This window comes from Xenopus tropicalis, chromosome 8 (genome assembly GCF_000004195.4).
Source record: "Xenopus tropicalis strain Nigerian chromosome 8, UCB_Xtro_10.0, whole genome shotgun sequence".
NCBI lineage: Eukaryota > Metazoa > Chordata > Amphibia > Anura > Pipidae > Xenopus > Xenopus tropicalis.
The window spans coordinates 59,124,719-59,139,735 of record NC_030684.2 but is presented as its reverse complement, the minus strand read 5'-3'; the positions used below and the strand labels follow the sequence as shown (position 1 = coordinate 59,139,735).

General features: G+C 35.2%; 1 protein-coding gene across 1 annotated transcript in view; it reads left to right on the top strand.

Annotated features, from left to right (window-relative positions):
- The window catches only part of il1rapl2 (interleukin 1 receptor accessory protein like 2), a 423,225-nt gene that overhangs the window by 183,141 nt on the left and 225,067 nt on the right, over positions 1–15,017 (top strand). The gene's annotated exons all lie outside the window — the stretch shown is intronic.

The following is a 15,017-nucleotide window of genomic DNA, read 5'->3' as shown; positions in this document are numbered from 1 at the left end:
TCAAGCAGAAAATGAGGTTTGTCTGTCATTTAAGCCAACGCTACAGGGATGATTATTAAATTCTGATGCTAACAACACATCCATGTAGTAATTATTTACTAATCATTCTTATATTTTAACATTTATATTCTATATATACAGTATATTGTGAGTCGGCCCCTAAGCTCAGTAAGTGACTCAGTAAGTAAGAGGGACTTCCTCTGATGAAGCACCTAATGGTGCGAAACGCGTTAGGAAGGAGAGTGGGTACCATGAGGCACTGGGTTTTCCTTTCCACTGTGGTATAGTATGGCTTATGTTTTTTTGAATTTGTGTTAAATCTTCTGAGCCAATAAATGTCTGTTTTTTTCACTAAAAAACTTGTGTTGATTTAAATTATTTAATATTCAGGACCTTTTGGTGAAATTAACTTAAGTTTTTCTGCTCAATTTATAATTTTTCTTAATTACTCAGTAAGTGACAGCAGCACAGAGCATGTGCAGGGAATCAGCAGAGAAGAAGATGGGGAGCTACTGGGGCATCTTCCCTGCACAGATGTTCCCTGCTAAAGGGCTGTGGTTGCCTTGGGCTGGTACAGAAGCACAAAACAATGTACAACATTTCTGCCCTGCTTCTTTAGTTAGGCTTTTCAGAGTTAATCTTTAAAAACATTTTTGCTAATTGTATCTCCTTTTTGAGGGTGGTTATGGTTATACATGTGGAAATATAATAAAGAAGCTACTAAATCTGTAATGACAATTCATTTCAAGTGGGTCTATAAAATTAGTACAGGTATGGAATCGGTTATCCGCAGATCCGTTCTCCAGAAAGGTCAGAATTAAATATGTCCCATATTTTATTTTAAGCAAATAATTTAAAAAGATTTTCTTTTTCTCTATAACAATAAACCAGAATCTTGTACTTGATCCCAACTAAAGCATAATTAATCCTTATAAAAACACAACAATCCTGTTGGGTTTAATTCATGTTTAAATTATTTTTTAGTATACTTAAGGTATGGAAATCTAAATTACAGAGAGACCCCTTATCTGGAAAATTAGATTCCAAGCATTCTGCATAACAGGTTTCCATAGCTGTAACATGTTTTAAGGTGAGTCTTGCTTAGCAATGACATTTATTCCATTCTAGTTCCCTGCTATTCTCTCCTACTGACTATAAACTGAAATTAAGACCTTTATTCTAAACATGATTTCTGTCTCTGCTGCCAGTCTTGAAAACAAAATACATTTTTTTTATAACGTTGCTACAGAAAGGGGTACAAGTGGGTGGTTTGAAGTACTCATTTTCTTGTACATGGTTTCAGTGCTTCTTTTGCAGTTGTTTCTCCTGACTGCACAGCCAAAAAAAAAAATCTATTTCTTCCCCTGATTTTTATTTGACTCGGTATAAATCCACAGCTGGTTTTACTGCTTAAGACTTCACCAAATAGAATCATTTATTTTTCAACTGCTTGTTGTAAAGGTTTATAAATTCATCACGTTCAAAGGGCTAAGAATAAACTTTTCATTGTAGTTATTAACATGTCAACATCAGAATGCTTTTCACGTGCAATTTGAGTCAGAGGTGCTGAGGAGTTGCTGGCTTTGCAATTTTTATTTAACACTGGCAGCACAGAGTTTTTATACCTAGAGGTAAGAGAAGTAAATTGCTTTTAAATGTAAATGGTTTCCAATTTGTAGTAAAGAAGTTATCAAAATGTACTTGTCTTAACAACCTTCATTTCATTATTCAATTAGTGCCAGAGCATACTGTATTTAAGGGTCTTCGAGTGTCCAAGTCTTCAAGTGTCGCTGGCTTAATGCGATTCCCAATACTTGAGAATTTGTAGTATAAAATTCTGCACTATTCAGTGGACAAACATTAATCACTTTTTAAAAGTATATTTGATAGATAATTGTGTTTTTTGTTAATATGGTATTCAGTCAGTATTTAGAATATAAAAGAATGGCTTGTATTTAATATATGCACAAACATTCATTTTCAGTCATATTGAAGCTTTTTTCTTTTTTTATCAGTATGTAAATACTGTGGCTTGAAATAGAAGTTGTATTTTTGTAGCAGAAAAGTGCATAAAATAGAAAAATATATGTTCCTGATTTTTAAAGACACATTCAGTTATGTAACCCATAAAATATGTTTAATGAATAAATTATATATAATAATAATAATGTACTAAATACACATTTGGTTTTTCACTTAAAAATCCCGGTGTTGCTAGTCCTTTTGTGGATATTATCCAGAATGCTCAGAACAAAGGGTATTCCAGATAAGTGGTCTTTCCATAATTTGGATCTCCATACCTTAAGTCTGCTAAAAATAAAATCTTAATTAAACTGAATAAGATTGTTTTGCATCCAATAGGGATTAATTATATGTTAGTATGGATCAAATACAAGGTACTGTTTTATTATAAAATCAGAATATAAAAAATCTGAATTATTTGAATAGATGGAGTCTATGGGAGAAAGGCTTTCCGTAATTCGGAGCTTTCTGGATAACAGGTTTCTGGATAACGGGTCCCATACCTGCCTGTATATAAATTTATATTTTAGAGTTGAAATACTAGTGATGCATGTTTCTTGCTGTTTGTAGACTGAAAACTACTAAATACAATTGGGGCAAATATATGAAATAAGATTAGAGCTCGCCACAGATAAATGCACCCACTTTCTATTAATTTATAATTTTTTAGAAGCATATATTTATCATATTTAACTTTCACCCATTGATAAGTACAATTCTAAAAAAAAATTCCATATAAATGAATAGAAAGTGGGTGCATTTTTCTGTGGTGAGCTCTAAAGTCACACTTTGATAAATCTGTCCCTTAATGTCATGAAAGATCAAGCTGTGTCAAAATGCTGAAAAACTTGAGGATGTTAGTATAAAATTAGTAAAAATTAATAGAAATGTCTACATGTGTTAGATAATATGTTGTTTTAAACTAGGTAAGAAAATGAGTGTACCACATTAATCCAATACAGATATTGGGTCTGCATTTCTCATCTGAAATTTCTTTGGTTTTACTTCAATAAGAGGAAATCTGTCTCAGACCGTAGCTATTAAAGAGCCTCAAGACTAAGGGGCTGATTTACTAACCCACGAATCCGAATGGGAAAAATTCCAATTGGAAAACAAATATTTTGCGACTCTTTCGTATTTTTTGCGATTTTTTCGTCGCCGTTACGACTTTTAGTAAATTGTCGCGACTTTTTCGTAACCAGTAACTTTTTCATAGCAGTTACGATTTGCTCGTATCTTGTTGCGACTTTTTCGTATTGACCGCTCGTAAACTGCAGGCAAAACTTTCAGACTTAGCATGATTTTGGAAGCCTCCCATAGGACTCAATGGCACTCTGCAGCTCCAACCTGGCCCAAGGAAAGTCTCCCATAGGGCTCAATGGCACTCTGCAGCTCCAACCTGGGCCAAGGAAAGTCTCCCATAGGACTCAATGGCACTCTGCAGCTCCAACCTGGCCCAAGAAAAGTCACCATACTGAAGCTTGAATGAATCCGAAACTTTTGTACTCTGTGTGAAGGCTACGAAAAAGTCGCGACAATTCGTGCAAGTCGTAACGCTACGAAAAAGTTGCGACATTTTCCGAAACAGTCGTAACAAAAATTTACGAAAAAATCGCAAAATACCGATCATTGCGAAAAAATGAATTCGGACGCCTTCGGACCGTTCGTGGATTAGTAAATCAGCCCCCTAAGACTCTCATATAGAGTAAAAAGAAATAGCCTGAATTTCCATGCTTATGTATGAATTGTGGGAAAAGGCTTAATTTCTGTATCACTATCCCCACTGTTAATACAGTACAATCAATTAATCAATAAAACACTACTAAAAGAAGGCGGTGGTTATAATACAGCTTGTTTCCTAGTCATTAAATTGATTAAAATCATCCTGATTTGGTCTAGTATGCAAAATGAACACATTATTTCATGACGGAGCCTTGAACACCGTAATATGATGATTAAAGGAGAAGGAAAGTCATATTGGCATTTTACTGCCAATAGATCTGCCACATTAAACACTATATTTATTGTGCAGAAAGCATTACAATACCTGAGTAAAGAGCCCTAGAAGCTCACTCCATTTGTTTAAGACAGCAGCTGCCATTTTAAGTATCTTCCTGCTTGCAGCTCTGGCCATTGGTAGCTCAGATCACACATTGCTAAGCGAGGGGGAATGAGTTCTTATGCATTCTTATGAGAAAGGTGAGCAGGAGAGGGGAGAGAAGACAAAGCTGTGCAGACTCTGGCCCTGGGAATGAAGGATTTTTTGAGAGGGGAAGTCTGATACCGAAGAACATGTTTACAAAAAACAAGAGGAAAAAGAGGATTCAGTGCAGCTTTTCTGCAAGTTCTTATGGCTGTATTTACATAGACCTTTCTGATAAAGCTTACTTAGTTTTTACCTCTTCTTCTCCTTTAACATATCAATTCTTTTGGAGGAAAGATTATTTTTTGCTAACTGGAGTAAATTAGATTGGTAGGTGTTCTGTTTGGTGTGAACATTTTTGCAACAGAAAAGAAAGTATTTCGGATTTACAATTGCAAATAAAAAAAATTGAATGAATCAGATGAATTCAAAACCAATCATTTATAATCAATTTAACGATTATTTTAGGGGGCTGACTTACTGAACCCCTGGAAAGCCTGGGCACTTTTAAAATAATTCAATTGACATGCTGACAAATTATGAAGTCTTAGCACAGAAAGATATTGTTTTATTATATGTATTTGTAGAATTTGACCTATATTAATTGCTTAAATTTGTAATTACTACCAAATGTATCTGTAGTAATTATAAAAATAACCCACTAATATAGATCAAGGTCTCCAGCTTGTGACCTTAAAGGAATACTGTCATGGGAAATATGTTTTTTTCAGTTAATAGAGCTTCTCCGGCAGAATCATGCATTGACATTTGTTTTTTAAAAATACAGATTATTTATATTTCGTTTTAAAAGTTCACATATGGCAAGCCATATTCTTTATTTCCCAGGGTGCCACAGCCGTGTGACTAGTGATCTGATACATTTTAGTTACACCTTAATGTTCAACTGCAAGTTGGAGTGATATCACCCCCCTCCCATTCCCTCCCAGCAGCCGATCAGCAGAACAATAGGAGGGTAACAAGATAGCAGCTCCCAGTAGATATCAGAATAGCACTCAATAGTAAGAAATCCAAGTCTGGTTTGGGACTCCTCCAGTTACATGGGGGTAGGAGAAACAATAGATTATCTGAAAGCAGCTCTAATGTGTAGCACTGGCTCTTTCTGAAAGCTCAGAATCAGGCACAATGCACTGAGATGGCTGCCTAGACAACAATATTACAACTAAAAAAAAATTCAATTGTTGGCTCAAAAATAAAATTTTAAATTGTAGAGTGAATTATTTGCTATGTAAACAATGTAATTTAGAAATAAAAAGTAAACCATAAAAATCATCCCTTTAAATAGTTGACTCTAATGCAACTCACTATCTTGAGGAAATTATTTATATGTAAGAGATCTATTGTCTGGAATGGTTGGGACTTGGGGTTTTTATGGATAACTGGCTTTTCATAAAGGAGTTTTCCATAATTTGGATAATTATACCTTAACACTAATAAACATTCAAACAATAAATAAACACTGTAGGATTATTTTGCCACCAATATGGATTCAATCAGCTTAGTTACCATCAAGTACAAAGTATGTTTTATTAGAGAAAAAGAAAATAATTTGTAATGCAAATTATTTTTTAAAGGAGAAGGAAAGGCTAAGTCACTTGGGGGTGCCAAAATGTTTTACCCCGGGCTGGTGAGAAAACAGCACCAGCCCGGGGTAGCTGTAGCGAGTATTTCCTCTTCCTTATTTCTTCTGTCTACAGAATCCCTGGGCCGGAGCATGCGCAGTAGAGTGAAAAGCAGACTTTTGTTAAAATTCAGCTTTTCACTCTATTGCGCATGGGCAATCGCGAAGCAAGAGGAAATCCTCGCTGCAGCTACCCTGGGCGGTTGGTGCGGTTCTCTCCTAACAGGGGCACCAGCCCAGGGTAAAATGTAAGGGATTAAAGTCACTTGGGGGTGCCTAACATTTTGGCACTGCCAAGTGACTTAGCCTTTCCTTCTTTAAAATAGACTCTGTGGGAGCTTTTTAGATATTGGATTTCTGGATAAGAGATCCCATACCTGTACCTAGGAAACAGCAGTCTTGACAATATCATCTGTTATGGATTTATATTATATGCTAAAAAAATGCATAGCCCTGAGTAAAAGATATTTATTATTTTACAGCCATCTCTTATCTTATCATTGCAAATAAATATTAAAATGGGTTACAATGTACTTATAATGTTACTTTATTTGATGACTTAGACCCAATGTATTTATTTAACAATGTGGTACTTAGCAGCCAATTTAAACACACATCCTTTGCTACTAACACATTTATAAAACAGTGAAAAATCATTATGCCTTCTATTTATGTTGAAAATAATTTAGTGCTTTTAAAAAGATTAGTGTCTTCCTGCTAAAGGTTGCTAACTATCTTGGCATCTAGAGTTCCTGGAAATGTAGATGCATTTGCATGAAAAGATTTAGTGTTTTGAGATAAAATGATCAACAAAATGGAGTGTGAAGACAAAAGATACAAAGCTGTGATATTGAATGAGACTGTACTCAGAGTACTGTTGGCAGCGCTTGCAAAGTCCATATGTTGCCTTAGTATTGCTATAATTAAGCCAAAGAGTCATGTCAGATTGGCCTTTTCCATCTGCTGTATGATCTGTTTAGGGACTAATTTTAAAGGAATGACAGCTGACCTTAAAATGATTCATTCTATTAACGGGTGTGTTCAAACAGAGCAATTGCTTATGCAGATTTTAGCAACAGAGGAATCTGCCTTTTTCCTTGAATTGCACTCATTTAACCCCTCCTGGTATTACAGAGATGAAATAGTTAACACATTCAGTCTCCATCGCATAGGCATTCCTAGTCAAAATAGTTTTTTTTTCCAGGCATAATGAGAACCATTGCAGCTGTGTTCAGAATGAGCTACGCATATATGTTTTTCACTAATGTTTCCCAGTGAATATTTTGGCACTATAAGTCTTAAATGTGTGAGATGCGGGACACTTAACCAGTATTTATGATACTAATTGATTTCATTTATTTTGCATCCCCAGTGAATTGCTAACTGTCACTCTTCCCATTATCTTAATGTTGTTGTTTCCAATAACAGTTAGGAAAGTCATTTTAAAGGCAGGGGGTCCTTGGGCACAGATGCATCAGGTGTAAAGCTGGCTTTCCTTTGAGACAGTCAAATTGGCAGAAGGAAACCCCATGGAATCTTTTAGGGCTTGTCCATCTGTTGGAATGTGTGTTACCTTGAGAAAGCCGGCTTCAGTACTTGATATCATGGGTAGCAATATTAATACTGTTCTTGCATCTTTCCAACCAAAATTACCTCAGACTTCAAATGTTAACAGCTGGAACCATAAGGAAATGCTGAAAGGGTCATTTGCTTTCCAAGTAAAAACAAACTGATGCATTTTAGATTTGTGTTTCATTGAACTGTATGGTGCTACAGTTATACATATTAGACGCTGAGTGGAATTATTCTGTGAAGTAACCATTTTAGCAGAAAAAAATTATGTTATTCAGAATGAAGAGATACTTTGAGCCCTGTATTTAATTGTGCCTGTGCTTATTCAAAATGTTGAAGAGGAATTGTCTTCCAACCTGCATTAAGCTATGGACTGATTCTTGGTAACATCCCATAATCAAGAAAAATTGCAGCAAGTTAGCAGTGCTTGGTTTAAAAAATGCTATTGCTTGATGCTTTGACATTTTTTCTTGCTGAGCAATGTTGTATAGGTACTGGGAGATGTTATGGTACTTTCCTAATCACAGAGATAAGTCACTGCTACAATATAGCAAATTAGATATGAATCAGTCAAATAAGGAATTGCACTAACCTTTACTAGAGGATAATTTTGAGATGTTTGAAACACTGAATTGCCACGAACATGCTAATTATCAACTAGGCAAATGTGCCGAGAATGTCATTATGTTAAAACACACTGAAATTGGTCAACTTTTTAGAGCCAGCTTTAAGCTTTGCAGGAATCAGTCATGGGTGAGTTGCTTTATATTTTTATTGGAATTTCAGCATTCAGACAAAGGTTATTGAGTTTGAAGAAAGGAAAAACATGTGCAGGGGGGAAATTTATAAGAAGCTTTGCAAACATTTACCAAACTGTTGACAGCACAGAGCAGCTCTGAATGCAAAAATTGAACAGTCACAACATATCATCAGGGTTGGCTTTATTTTCACCTGGTCTGTAGTACTTTTGTGTAGTGTGCATGGCCAACCCAGTGCCACAGACATCATGTACCCAATACCAGCCCAGTGCTGCCATTATGTCCATTGTATCTGTTTGTTCATATCACCAGGTGGAGCATAGAGTACCTGGACTATTTGTCATCTTCTACCAACTTAAGTGTTGCCTGCACAAGATATACAATTCCTAGATAGCTGTATTAGAATTAGGCCAAGCAAACAAACATGTAAAAGACCATTTTAGAATAAGTTCTGTTTTAGTATGACTATGTACCTTTAACAATATTATATATCTGTTATAACAAAAAAGGTATTTAGGCACAGCATCTTGTTTTCCATTGAAGGGCAAAAGTTCAATACAAATCCCTTTGCAGGAACCAATAAAAAAGCCCATCTAAATGAATTGAATTATGAACTGCTGCAGTATAGGCCAGATGCAAATATTGCTTGTAAGTATAACTCAATTGTTAAGGCATAGAATAAATTGAACTATAAATAAAGTACCAAAAATGATCACTGTTCTGGCAGCTTATACATCTCAAAAGGCATAAAGGCATTAAGGTTTAAGTATGTCAAGGCCTGTCACTTTGACTGTGAATAGCAAATGAAATGTCAAATAGAATAACGTAATAAATTGCTGGTAAAAGCAGCAGTTTGAGATTGTTAAAACAAGTGTTAAGGGATACGTGAGCTAGTTACTTTACTTTATGAATAATTACAAAGGTTATTTGGCATATATATATATATATATATATATATATACTATATATCGGCAAACTTTGGCCATAATATGTAGTGAATTCATCATTATTTATCAGGAATGAAAGTGCACGACAGAGTGCAATATCAAATCAAAACATGTACTGTGGGATACACTTATTTAAGGATATCCGGGGGTCCTTAAAGGGAAAGGTAATCATAAGATAACTAGGCTTGTTGCACACAGTGATATTTATAACTATATAACTGACTTTAAAGAAAAATGTACCATATTTATAGGTATGGTTAGCATTGGATTTATTTGAAATTGTTCCCCCCCCTCTAGAATTATTTATTTTCCTCTTACCTATTTGCCTTTTTTCTTCTTTTTTTCCATCTCTCAATACAGTACATCTTTCTATATCTCCTTCCTTCCTTTCTCTGCCATTCTCTATTCTGTTTTTCGCATGTGGTTACACTTTTCACTCCCCTATATCCATGTACCAGTCCCTCCTCTATTCTCTCTTTATGTGCCATTCTCTGCACATTTTCAAGATACCTCTTATTCTAAATATTCTAATGTTAATATAATAAATAATGAAATTGTATATGGTAAGCAAGGTGGGGAATTTCCAAATATAAACATGTTAGCCTTTAAGCTACAATGTGTTTATTTTCTCTTGACAAAGCACATAGAAGAATTAATTTTGAAGAAGTCATTTGCAAAAAATATGCATTATTCAGAACTTGAGAATTAGCCACCATCTGTGGTGGGAACTTACATTTGAAAATCATTTGAGTTGAGCAGTTGTGGTCCTCAGGAACCTTTCAATCTTTTCTTCTGGGGAGGAACTTGGGTACCACGGACTATATACAAGTGTATATATAATATTGGCACAAATAACTGTTGTACTTGCTTTTCTCTGAAGCAAATATATTGAACCAAACCATAGTAATAATTTAATGACAGAGGCATGTTCCAAATATGTCACTTACACTTGGCATAGCACAGCAAGCCACAACTTGCTTGAGAGCATTTGTAATTACAGAAGAGTCTTACAATGAAATCAGTCTTTACTCTAATAGGCAGAAAGACATTTGTGTTCTTTCTAAGGTGTAAATACTTGGGAACAAAGGATTGCTGGAGTGAGGAACAAATGTGAAAATGCTGTGATGTACAGGGAATTTGTACAAGAACAATTAATCCTGTTATATTCCTGTCGGTATTGAGCAGTAAAGACAGATGACTAGGTGAATTTGGATTGCTCTAATGGGACATTGTGTGACATTCTATTGCCTTTTTTTACAAAACAAAAATACATTTCTTGAACACCATTTGCAATATGGGGACATTTGGCTTCTTGCCCAGCAAAGGTAATTTAGCAGGCTTGGAGTATATATTTAGAGGAGTCTGTAAATATGGCTGAATGGTGAATTATTGATCAAATCAGCCGTCTATTTTCCCTGCTTCCTCAGTATGAGAGCACTACAAGGGAATGGCAATACTTAATGTTTAAGGATTCAAGAAAAGCTGAAAGTGTATAAATTATTTAATTTCATGAATACCTTATTATTATTAAACTGTCTACAAGCAGATAACTGAGATTATTGATTGTACAATTTTGTTACATTCATTTCAATGCTTCTGTATGTATGCATTTACTGATTAAATTTATATAACATTTTGTAAAAAGGATGTTCAAACCCAGTTCTTAATAAGATGATGCTACTGGAGTATTTTATTCTTTTTTCATAATTTTAGGATAGAGACATGGTTTAGAATTTCATATTATAATGTCTGCAAAATGCGGAACTCAACAGGCAGAATACAAAAATAGAAAACGTTAGATGTTCAGAGCAAAGGGTGTTGCTGCGCTTGTAGAGGTTATTAGAGGTTCAGCCAAACAGAAAATATAATGAACACAAGTGAAAAGCGCAGAAAAGGACACAAAATTGTGCACAATTTGATACTATTTACTAAGGTTCTGCACCTACTGTATACAACTTTGCTAAAATGAACTGCACGCAGTTGCATGAAAACTCCAAAGTACCAGGCCAGTGCGCACACAGGGAACCCTGGAATTAATACTGGTCACGAACTGCCACTGGAATTAACACTGGTCTTGACTTTCATACAGTGATTCGGACACTGATGCTACACACCACAATCCACTTTGTACACACAAATTAATAAGGAAATGTACATCGCAATTTTCCACTCACTTTGGAAATTAACCATAATATATATTCTTCTGTATTGCATTTCAGATTTAACCTTCACTATTAAAAATAATATATAAGGTGCATTTTGCTTGGGGGAAGAGGTCCTAAATAGTCATTGTGGTCTCCAGATCCTGTTTAGTTTCTCCATAATAATGTGTGTTCTGTCTTTTCTGCCAGATTAAGATGTAATTTTAATAAGCTAAAAGCTGTATGTTATGATTCCGTTTATCAGTATTTTTCTTTAATCCAGAAGGCTCAGTATGATAAGTCTTGAGTAATTAGTAACATGGTCAAATAGGAACGATTAGCAGGAATCTGTATATGGTTCATTTCAAGGTGCTACAAAAGAAGTACAATAGAACATGAAAATGTCACATTTGCATAGTTGTTTTGAAAGTGTCAATTTAAACAATGTTCTTTTGACAAATGTTGGTCAAAGTTATTTTCAGTCTAAGGATTTTTCAACAAATGAGTTTGCAATCAGTATAAAATTAGATCAGAGTTTAACCTTTGCAGCAGAGACATGCGCCTATTGCTAGAAAAGTGACTGTTTAACTTCATATACAATTGACTTCTTAGCAACAAAGTGAAAACAGCATCTTCCTCTTACGTTGATGGCACTTTTATTGCCTGTCATTTTTCACTCTTCTTTATATTGTGAGTGAAAACTAAAGGGCATTTTCTTTTCTTGTTTTTTCTTCTTTCTCTGTGCTCAAATAAAACTGAATGCATCATTTATCTTTCATAGTGGAGCTAAGGAAACTGTTCTGTGTTGGCTTGTTTGAGGGAACCATATCCTGGTTTGCCAGACTTGAGACCCAGCTGGAAAGACATCATAGGAACATGTGTGTGTGACTGTCTGTACATGGAATCTTCCAACATGTGTATGGACAATTTACACGAGTGTTGTGAGCAGCTGTCATCTTGATTCATTTGCCTCAACAAAAATGTGTAATGTCAGTGCCAGGTGAAAAGGGACTATCAAAAGCTATGTTGCAACCAGCCAATACCTTGATGTCACTAGCATCATCAAAATAGTAGTAGAGAATTAACAAAGCAGTTAGTGAAGTAGTGAATGTTTTAGCCATCTGAAATAGTAGAATGGCCATATCACATTATTTTTGAGCTCATTGCTAAGAATTATGAACTCTCATTAGTGATCTGCAAGTGATCTGAGCAGCAATGTGGCTGTTTATAGTAGCTATAACTTCTAATACTTTCATTGTGCCATAGAATGGCCATAAATTATGTAAGCTTTTCTGCCCCATCAAGGTAAATCAAAGTAGTAGCAGATCACAACTGCTTGCTATGTGTCACATGGAGTTATAAAGCTTTTTTAAAACTTTCTTTGTAACACAGAAGCAGCCTAAAAATAATTAATCACAGAAATGATTGGTCAGCCTTCCAAGTCCAACATAACTTATCCCAGTAAATGACCAACCATCCAAGAAAATGTGCATGTATATTATAATTATTATTTATATAGAGCCATCAATTTATGCAGCGCTTTACAGAGTAGAGGGGTACAAAAGACAGAACAGTTAACATGTACATATAAACAAATTACAAAAATGGTTTGCAGTTACATTTGGATGAGGATTGGAGACACTAGGGGCAGGGCCCTGCTCGCAAGAGCTTAAATTCTAAAAGGGAGGGCTGAGACATAAGGTATGGGTAACTAGCATGGTGTTATAAATTTATATATTTAAATGCATTTGTGCAAACTTAAATTTTTTTAAGTATAATAGTAATAAAAGGATAATAATTAAGTATATTAAAGGATAAAAGTTGTACACATTTAGTTATATGAGCAGCAACAAATGCGAAACTTTGGGACATTGTTCTGGTCTATTACTGGGATACATGCTTAATAGTGGCATCAGTGCACAAGTGAAGTGGACCTAAATATGGCATGGGATACTCTGGTTAGCTGCCATATTATGATTAATGCTGCAACAAAACAGCTTTCATTTTTCATATGTTCATTTTTTCGTACTGCAAAAATAGTAAATGGTGTTTTTGCCACCCCTGATACAGTGCATACACATGCCAATTGACCACTTCTGTTCTAAAGACTACAACATACAGGATTCCTCTTTCTTGTCATTAGGAATTTATTGGGGAAAGCATTACTATCCAGCTTTTGTGGATAAAAATCTCATTGTCTGCCTAGAGTATTTAAAGGAGGAGTTTGATAGATGAAATGTCTCCCTTACAGAGACAATATCTCTTACATATGTTTAGTTGCTATTTGCTTTCCATTTGCCTGTAACATTTGTGTCTAATTGGTCTAATTGGTTTCTGGTGGTGTTTTAGCCTTTGCTCTTTCAATTATGATTTATGGAAGTTAGCTCACCTGGTATTTAGATCTAATATGTTATTTTTGATGGTTTCAAATAAGAAAAACATTTTCTTTAATGCAAAAATAGAGCATGGGCTATGGGGGTAACGTAAAAAAAATTGCAATGTCTTTGCTTGTGTGAGTGCAAGGCTGTGATTGGCTATCACCCTCCTGAGATGCTTCTGGCAGGGACTGTTAGGACACACCCACCCTTTATTTGAAACACCGACAGAGAACTGATAGGATCTATAGGGAACTCCAGTGAAGGGGCCATTTTTACTGATATGATTAATGTTTAGCCCAAAGTGAAACCAGCATCATATATTATTCATAATTGCCTAAAATATTAGGGGTTTTTTTTCCATTTATCCAATATCTATCCTTTAAACATGACAAATAGAAAAGGGGAATAATGGAATACATAATGTTTAAACAAAACAGTTGGGAGTGAACAGAGTAAACTTAGAAGCAAAATTGTTATTTGTCATTTTATTTCCCCATTGCTATTCTCTTAAGGACTAATTATTCTTAAAAAATGGCAGTGCTTTAATAAAAGATACGTTAATATTAACAGATGCGCATAAAACCCCGAAAGTCTTTAGAGTGCTTTGGTTCTCTTTAATTATATCATGACAGCCTGCTTGTCTCTCTGGGATTTTGGTTTGCAACAGCAGCTAAAGAAACTGTATTCTGATTGATAGGAATTCAATTCTTTTACGTTACGTCTGCAGTTACTAAGTACTGATATTAGGGGTCTATTCATTACAGATAGTATTTAGCTCTGTGTAACAGCACATTCCTGGTTAACTCAAGGGACTCATTAACTTTGAATATCTGGTCAAATTGTTTTCAGTCCATATCAGATAAATGTCAGATATGTTACAATTATAAATGTAATTTCTATTGTGGTATTTGTCATCTTGCTGCGAACACAACACAATCGTTCCAAGCACTTGTTTAAATTGTGAACTGAGTTTCAGGCATCAATACACATATGGCTTATTTACTTGAAGTATAGTAAGCAACTGTGTGCCACTTCGGAAAGCCGAAGCGATACATAGACCTTTCCACCAGCAATTCCCTTAGTTGCCAGTGGAAATTAATCATTCACCCAGGGGTGCTGCTGCTTTGAGGCAAGTTGAGAAATTAAAAAGTCGCTCTTGGTAAGTTTAGAGACGAAATTCCGATTTTTAAATTATAATTTCTTGTCTTATAGTGCAGAGAGCGATATTGCTCTTGCTATTGCGCACTCTGCACTAGCAATACAGCATCAACTTGGTCGCCTCAGTCAGCTAGCACCCCTGAGGTGGCGCCGTAGTCACCGACAGTAGCAGAGATCTATCGTGGGTGACTAAATCTCTGTTGGACATTAGTCTGAAAGTCACTGGTGCCCAAGAAGTCTTAAAACTGTGTGAGAGACT